At 39.8% G+C, this 9,413-nt stretch overlaps 1 long non-coding RNA gene across 1 annotated transcript; it reads right to left on the bottom strand.

The window, feature by feature from the left end:
* Window positions 1–7,249: 7,249 nt before the first annotated feature.
* Window positions 7,250–7,613, bottom strand: LOC135573564 (uncharacterized). The gene is made up of 2 exons (XR_010464786.1): window positions 7,468–7,613; window positions 7,250–7,310 (listed from the first exon to the last, which is right to left on the bottom strand). It is a non-coding gene; the product is annotated as an uncharacterized LOC135573564 (long non-coding RNA).
* Between the last annotated feature and the right edge of the window lie 1,800 nt (window positions 7,614–9,413).

Genomic DNA, 9,413 nt, shown 5'->3' with positions numbered 1-9,413 from the left:
GCTTTATGAAGAAGTATAATGGACTACTGAGGTATTCAAGTCTCATCTAACACGTCCAAGCAGAAATGCATGATTCAAGATACAGTGGCTTGCGAAAGTATTCACCCCCCCTTGGCATTTTTCCAATTCCTATTTCTGTATCATTTGATATACACAACATGCCTACCACTTAGAAAATGCTAAATATTTTTTATTGTGAAACAAGAAATAAGACAAAAAACACTGAACTTGAGCTTGCATAACTATTCACCTCTGCAAAGTCAATACTTTGTAAAGCCACCTTTTGCAGCAATTTCAGCTGCAAGTATCTTGGGGATTGTCTCTCTAAACTTGGCACATCTAGCCACTGGGATTTTTGCGCATTCTTCAAGGCAAAACTGCTCCAGTTTTCATCTGCAAAATATCTCCTTCAAGTTGGATGGGTTCCGCTGGTCTACAGCAATATTTAAGTTATACCACAGATTCTCAATTGGTTTGAGGTCTGGGCTTTGACTAGGCCATTCCAAGACATTTAAATGTTTCCCCTTAAACCACTTGAGTGTTGCTTTAGCAGTATGCCTAGGGTTATTGCCCTGCAGGAAGGTGAACCTCCGTCCCAGTCTCAAATCTCTGGAAGACAAACAGGTTTCCTCAAGAATCTCCCTGTATTTAGCGCCATCCATCATTCCTTCAATTCTGACCAGTTTCTCAGTCCCTGCCGATGAAAACATCCGCATAGCATGATGCTGCCACCACCAAGCTTCACTGTGGGGATGATGTTCTTTGGGTGATGAGAGGTGTTGGATTTGAGCCAGACATAGCATTTTCCTTGATGTCCAAAAAGCTAAATTTTAGTCTCATCTGACCAGAGTACCTTCTTCCATATGTTTGGGGAGTCTCCCACATACCTTTTGGCCTACACCAAACGTGTTTGCTAATTTTCTTCTTTAAGCAATGGCTTTTTTTCTGGCCAGACCTCCATAAGCACAGCTTGTGGAGTGTATGGCTTAAAATGGTCCTATGGACAGATACTCCGGTCTCAGCTGTGGAGCTTTGCAACTTCTTCAGGGTTATCTTTGGTCTCTTTGTTGCCTCTCTGATTAATGCCCTTCTTGCCTGGTCTGTGAGTTTTGGTGGGTGGCACTCTCTTGGCAGGTTTGTTGTGGTGCCGTATTCTTTCCATTTTTTTAACAATGGATTTAATAGTGCCCCGTGGGATGTTCAAAGTCTCTGATATGTTTTTTTCACCCAACCCTGATCTGTACCTTCTCCACAACTTTGTCCCTGACCTGTTTGGAGAGCTCCTTGGTCTTCATGATGCCGCTTTTTTGGTGGTGCCCCTTGCTTAGTGGTGTGGAAGACTCTGGGGCCTTTCAGAACAGGTGTATATATACTGAGACTATGTGACATAAATAAAGTCCACTTGTGTGCAATCTAACTAATTATGTGACTTCTGAAGGTAACAGATCTTATTTAGGGGCTTCATAGCAAAGGGGGTGAATACATATGCCATACACCCCTTCATTTTCTTAAACAAGTATTTTTTTTCATTTCACTGTCACGCTCTGACCTTAGTTCTTTTGTTATGTTTGTTTTAGGTTGGTCAGGGCGTGAGTTGGGGTGGGTTGTCTATGTTTGTTTTTCTATGTTGTGTTTTGCGTTTGGCCTGGTATGGTTCTCAATCAGAGGCAGGTGTCATTAGTTGTCTCTGATTGAGAATCATACTTAGGTAGCCTTTTCCCACCTGTGTTTCGTGGGTGATTATTTTCTGTTCAGTGTTTTTTCAGGACTGTTCGTTTGTCGTTTTATTGTTTTGTTCCAGTGTTCAATTACTTTATTTAAGAATATGAACACTTACCACGCTGTGCATTGGTCCTCCTCTTCTTCCACCTACAACAGCCGTTACATTCACTTCACCAGTTTGGACTATTTTGTGCATGTCCATTACATGAAATCCAAATAAAAACCTATTTAAATTACAGGTTGTAATGCAACAAAATAGGAAAAACGCCAAGGGGGATGGATACTTTTGCAAGGCACTGTATTTTGATGTGTAACCTAATCCTGCGATTGTCATGAATTTTGGGTTGACAATTAGTCTATAGTTGCTATATTTTACTGTCAAAATAGGACTCCAGAATTTCCAGAAGTATTTTATTTCCCAATAGAGATGAATCACACGCACACTAACTAATATTAGAGGCTAATTAATTTGGGGTTCAACACCTCAAGAAGTGGAAACTCAAAACACATTAACTAGATTGCTAACTCTAAATATAATACCCACTGCTAGCAGCCATGTGAACATCCAACAGCTAATTGAATGTCTTATGCCCTCGCAATTGCCAGTGTAACATTTTGCGCACTCAACACTCCATATCAAATATCTTGAATGTAAAATAGTTTTTGTTTAGCTGGATATTGATATAAATTAAAAACATACCTACAGAGAGCTGAGACCCCTCTGTTTTACAGGGACAAAGGGACGAAGCTTCCAAAGCGGTGTTTTTCCCACAATTGCATTTTGAAATGTTATACGGTCAGAACACATTTTTCTCAAGCACATGGGGGGAGTGGCTCGCTCACAGCAGCAGGTCCTAGTGAGGTCACAGAGGCAGGGCAGACACTTTCATTACAGGAATCATGAGGATAATACATGTTACTGTTTAACCATAATAATGGTTTTAGCCACCCAAGGAATAGGACGTTTTAAGTGAGTTGACAATGTTGAATGTGCTCTTTCTAAGTTTATAGTCAGCCTTTCCATTTTGTTTTTACAATCCATGATCTTGTCTGTCAAACTGATGACAGAGTCGGAGCAGGTCTCTTTGTTGAGGCCGTATCTGAGTTTCATTGTGAGTTTGCGTGACCTCAGTTCAGCCTATGATAAAACTGGTAAGGGGACCAGCCGTTGCCCACATATTGTTAAGGGGACCAGCTGTTGCCCACTGATCAGCCAAAGGCTCATTATGGATTACTATAACAGAAATTGTGCAAATGTTTTTTAATCGTATCCGGTCCATGGCACCTATTTTATTGTTATATAAAAAATATCATTTTTGTGTGTGCCAATTTCCACCAACCCACCAACAAAAAAATGGTCCAGCCCATCTGTCATTTGCCAGAATTGCAAGATGGCCAATCCACCTCCGAATTGCTAGGGAGCTTTTGACGTCCAAAAGTCACTGCGAGGTAGAAATGACCCTGATGGTAGAAATGTGTTCAACATTCACTGAAGTAGCTAGCAAGTTTACTAGCTTGATAGCTACAGTATTTGCCTTGGTAACCAAACAAACAGACTTGTTAGCTTTACTAACCAAACCATCAGTACTCCTACAGTAGCTTGCTGTTATGAAAATCAAAGTCAATCACTCACTGAAGTAGTACGTGATGTCAAAGTATCAACATGCCAACTCCAAGCTTTGAACAAAACAAAACACATGGCACACACAATCTCTCACCGCAGAACCATAACCAGTAGTGAACACAAACTTCAATGAATGTTATTTTAAAAGACGAATCTAACATTCCCACACCCCAATAACATTGTCGCAGAGGTGGACTTGCTAGCTATAATATTTGAGACCCTGTATCTCAGCTGTTTTCTAATAAAACAAGTCAGCTAGTGAAATCATTTGCAACACTAACCAGGTTTCCATCTAACCTTTGTTAGGAAGTAAGTACATGTCAGATAAAAGAAATGTCACGACAGGCCTGATGGAAATTTTTCGGTAAATGTTCCAAATGTAGACAAAACAAAATACCCTAGCCAGGAAGCATTCGGGGCTCGAACCATCATGTTTATAATACATAATACTATTGTTGTTCCATTTCTTTCCTTATTTGAACTTTTTTAAATTGTGAGGAGCTGGTAATGGAGAAATCTGCAGTGTACTGCGAGAAGCTCCTGAGCCTGACTGGGGTCCATGAGCAGGAACAAATGGAATATGCTTGCTCCAATCATTCCCATCAGCTCCGGTAAATACTGATTTGTATTGAGTCTGTAGTGTTAACCTTTACTCTGTTATGTATGTTTAGCCCTGTTTAGATCTCCTGTATATTCATTTCATATCTGAAATGACCATGACCTCTACAATACCAAGTGTATTATGACTGTAATGGACCTAGAGTTTAGAGAGAAAGAAAGAAAAATTATGCCTGAAATGAATACCTTTACTTGGCAAGCTGCACAGGTGGATTACAGTAAAATGCACAAGGATGTATGTCCTAACTGCACTTTTCACAATGTGACACCCATATCACATCACAGGTTCATGAGAATTTGATTAATTGTTCCGTTACATTTCAAATGGTTGTTATCACTTAAAGTCAATCTTGCATGACGATGATCATACCTTTTTTTACGAGCATTATTAATGGTGGTCATTTTTTGGTACCTTACCCAGAGATCTGTAGCCCATGAAAATCCCTTTAGATTGATGTTCAGACCTGACCTATTGAGTTCATTACATCGTTGCATAATATTTTCCATGATATGCAGGTGCAGTGTTGAAGAGAATTGAGGAATCCCGAATTGTGACAATGCTGCTTTCATCTAACTAACGCTCTGTTTACAGATGTCTGGGAAGGAGTGTGGTGATCTGGGTAGTCAGGATACCTGGCTTGATAAGGCTGAGACATGCCTCCGTATGGGACTGAAATTGATGCTGGAAAAGAGGCTGAACCAAGCTCCTAAATTCATACAGTGTTCTACCCTCTGCTGTGACGAAAGCAGACTTCTAGATGTCACTGACTCAATGTGCTGTCTGTCTTTCAGAGGGGTGGTGGAGCGTGTGCATGCAGCCAGCCCTGTCGTGCCCCATCCAACCAGTCAGTGCAGAAGCTCATGGCTTCTCAAGCTCAAGCTCATGGCTGCCTTTGACACCCTGAGAGAGACCGCCAGTGAGTTTCTCTGGCCACAGAGAGCAGGCTACTGAGGTCAGACATCCACACAACATCATAGCATGATCTGATCCAAATTGGGATTAACAACGTTCATGTATGAATTTATTCATCCTATCTGCAGTTCCTCTGTTGGTCTGCTTCAAATCATTCACAGCATGTGTTCTACTTCGTAAGATACTGGCTAAACATTTCGACAATAAGGAGGGGAAACGACACCACATGATGGCTGGCTACTCCTTCGTGAAGCAGGCCGGCTCCGCACAGGAACATGTGGTGCTGAACGCCCAAAGCCTGTTCCCTTCACGAGAGGTTTTAAGCTAATACTGCATATCTTCCCAACACCAGCCTTCAAGTGAGAGCATTACAAACATAACATACAGTACCATACAGTTAAACACTTAGGTAATACTTTGGACATGGCATGTGCATGAAACAGAAAACAGAACACATTTATTGGAACAATATCTCAGCAGTGTTCTTCGTTGTAATAGAGTTTGTGTTAATAAGTGTGCAAATCCCATTTTGCTTGGCTGTTAGCCAAAACACTGGATTGAGGAACTCTATCTGTTCTTGAACTAAAAGCATTTGCAGATGGCAAACAAATTACACTCTATTTAGGGAGTAACTGAACATGTTGATAGGGGTGGGTAATTAGATTTGGTTGTGAAAAGTCAATATATGGCTTGTTGTCAGAAAGCCTGATTCGCTGCTTGGACACCTGTCGAGCCAGGGCTGCCAAGGCCAAACCAGTGCTGCTAAATCATTTATTGACTTGAATTTGCCTTGTGTTTTACTACGGATTTTGTTTGATTATAGAACAAGGAATTCTTAAAAAGTAGAGAATCATTCATTAAAAATTGGATAAATATACTATAAAGAAGTGTTGTGGAAATTCTTACACTGGGACACTCAAAGTCAATCTTAAATTAATCATTGTTTATTTGTTAGCGCGCTGGAGAGGTTCCAACCAACTCAATGCACCATAGTACACATGTCAATCAGGAGCTCTCCTTGTGAAGTTCCAGTAGTTGTCTTAATACGGCTATACACAGTCAAGTTATAATTGCATGATTTAGCATAATTAAATAATCATTACCATTTTGTTTCATAACATGTGACGGACCAATACATCACGAGGCTTCTTCTCTCTAAGCTAAGACATTGAAACTGGGATATTTTTTGTTCGTTCTCAAAACAAGGTCTGGGCGCACTGCAAATTTTACAGATACTGATAAGTGAGGATTCTTTAAATCAGTCACTTGCATGAACACAAACATTGGTGAATAGAACACAGAAATTAGTTATAAGAAAAGCACAAACATTCAAATTCCCATTACAAGAAGTTAAGCCTCGGCCTGTTCATGCCTTCTTCACAACAACAAAAATCCATAATCTAGCCTTTCTTACTGCACATGGTATATCAGCCAAATTATTGTTGAATGTGTGTGGACTCTGGAGGTTCCACCTGTTTGCTCCAGAGCTCAGTTCATTCAGACAGACAAACCACACACACACTGTTTGGTGGTTTGTCAGCAACATCTGATAGGAGACGACTTGCCATATGAAGAACAAGCATTCTAAGAGCCAATGTCAAAGATGGATCAGATATGACTTGCACCATCTCCATCTGGATCTAATAATGAAAAGACATTGAAACAGTCACCTGCTTCATTATTACACCACCTGCTGAAATATGTCAGAATCCTGTGTCGGCTGTATAGAAATAATAACACTGAAATTGAAGATCCTTAAACTAAATAATGAGGAATTATTTCCACCTAATGGAGGTGTAGATTACATCTCACATTGCAGTTCAAACTTAAACGAGCCTGCATGGGATTTCTCTTAAATGCGACTCCGTGCAGTCAATCGCAATGTCTGCTATGGGTATAATGCAGGGAGCCGCTTGTGAATTTGACAGCTCTAACGCAGTTCCACCTCAGACCGCCGGCTAGCGCGGATTTGATAGAATCTTGGGAATACAATGTCAGATATTTTGTATTTATACAACAATTTAATGCATTGTCACTGTACTTCATCTAATAGCACAACCAAAATGGCCTGGATTGCAGTTGAGATTACATTTAAAGCACATTATGCAAGTGATCAATGCTGTTTGAGATTCTGTGCATATATTAGTACAGCAATTGTGAAGATCTCCACAGATCTGTGACCTTTGCATGCTATCGTGAACATGCAGGCTTTCTATAATTACAATTATAATTTCTATAATTACAATTATAATTTCTATAATTATACTTACTTATAGTTACTCATTTTAAGGTTGAATAAATACTGTTACATTAGTTTGTAAGATAACTTGCCATGTGTAGCTCCCTTCAGTAACCACGAGCACAACCGTTCCTTGATTTTAACTGGCGGCTTTATTCTGTAGTTTTAGTCAGAATTATCACCTTCCGTGAGAACTATAAAGTAAATGAAAAATACAGTTAAGCACACTCTTACAACCTTATCTTACGAGTGACTTATTAGCTTGGTATAACTCTGAAGTGCTTACATACATAACAGTTTAACCGGCGCTATAACAGTATCATATTAAACACATGAATAAAGGAAAAATACCTCATTGGCTGCTTATTACAGAAGGGAGGAAATCAAACTTCACACGTATTATTCCTGGCATGCATTCACACTTCATCCCAACATATACGCTGCAACCTTTATGAACTACACCCGATGACATGAAAACTTAGCTAACACAGCGCAGGATTGCCTTCCCTCCAAAAGTGTGTTGCTACAATAAGGATCCCCGTTACAACAGTATTAGCTACGTAGTTCCGCTTGTCTTATTATTTCCCCTGCACAGCAGACACGTAAACAATTCAAACAAAAGACAACAACATAACCTCTAAGTCTAACTGTCAGTTACACCATGTACTGTATTACCAAAGTAATAATGAATTGTGTTTAGTTGCCAACGCAACCAAATATTTAAAGGGTAGGACTAAATCAAATCAAACTTTATTTAAAGTGAATTTTAAGTTTGATTTAATTTTGTCCTATTCTTTAACTTAGATTTTTGGTTGAGATAGAGACAAGAATCCAAGATATCAATTATTAATTTGTAGACAAACTGGAATGAAAGCCAGACTAAGTCAGTGGCACAGATGGAACTGTCCAAGCAGAAGATACATCTCCTTCAAATATTGATGTTTGGTTGCGTTGACAACCAAACACAATTCAATATCAAGTTTGTGGACAAATACCCCCAAGACATGCTAACATCCCCTGTTATTGGTAATGATGAGAGGATAACAGGGGTATGATCTTTGACCCTCTAACTTTCTCACTCATCATTAATCACAACTCATTCAGGATTATCCATAATCATGGTGGCATCCACATCAATGTAGAAATGTTTAGAAACATGATTTGTCCTTATTTATAATAAAAGTCATTCCAAAATGACACAATACATTATTTACCATTCATTCAATCTGAAACACAACAAAAACTGCGAAGGCATCCAACATGTTTGTAGAATCACAAGCTTGAAGTAGTCATTGCATGCTAGGAATATGGGACCAAAAACGAAACTTTTGAATACTTTATTTATAAGAATCTTTAAGGGTGATAATAATTTTGAACCCTACCCTTTTTAGATTTCCCCCTTACCCTCCATCTCCTTCCCTTCTTCCTTTATACAGCCCTCCATTTCCAAGTTTGTATTGTGAGCGTTCATGACCAGATTGTAAACTAATCTTGATTCTATAAACAGGAGGAGGACTGATCAGAGTCTAAAGCCAGCCCTGAGGAAGAGTTAACCAGAGAGAATGGCTGAGATTCAAGCAGAACTGAGCCCAGACAGTACATGGCCAAATGTGCTGAGTTGCAGGTATTGTATAGCCTACCTGAAACAACTGACCTATGACCCTTTCTCCACTTTAATCTGGTGTCCTTAGACAAAACCTAGTCTATCTTGGCTAGTCTTAATATCAAAGACCGTCTTTATACTAAAAGTAACCTGACAATGTCAAGTCCATCCAGAAATGTAACTCTGAATTTAGTGCACTAGATTAATAGTAGAATTTGTGCGTTATGCTAGTATGTTGGCATACACAACTTGAAGATACTTGTTTTCTGTATGTGTGTGTGTGTCCGTGTTTAACTATACTTGTGGGGACCAGACTAACTGGGGACATTTTGTTGGTCCCCACAATGCTATTTCTAGGGGGTTTACGGTTAAGGTTAGAATTAGGTTTAGGGTTAGGAGCTAGGGTTAGTTTTAGTGTTTGGAGCTAGGGTTAGTTTTAGTGTTTGGGGCTAGGGTTAGTTTTAGGAGCTAGGGTTAGGGAAAATAGGATTTTGAATGGGAGTGAATTGTGTGTCCCCACAAAGTTAGTTGTACAAGGCTGTGTGTGTATGTATCCTACAGGAGGAGGGTTCTGCCTAGCAGCTGCTGGCTCTGGCCAATGAGGCTTTAGCGCAGGCCATCAGCCTCTCTCTGCAACACAAACCTCCCCTAGCTCCAGCCTCTCAGAAGCCTGTCTCAATATGCTGGAGTGTCA

Source organism: Oncorhynchus nerka, linkage group LG10 (genome assembly GCF_034236695.1).
Source record: "Oncorhynchus nerka isolate Pitt River linkage group LG10, Oner_Uvic_2.0, whole genome shotgun sequence".
Lineage (NCBI taxonomy): Eukaryota > Metazoa > Chordata > Actinopteri > Salmoniformes > Salmonidae > Oncorhynchus > Oncorhynchus nerka.
Note: the sequence above shows the minus strand (reverse complement) of the source record. Positions and strands in the feature narration are given on the sequence as shown.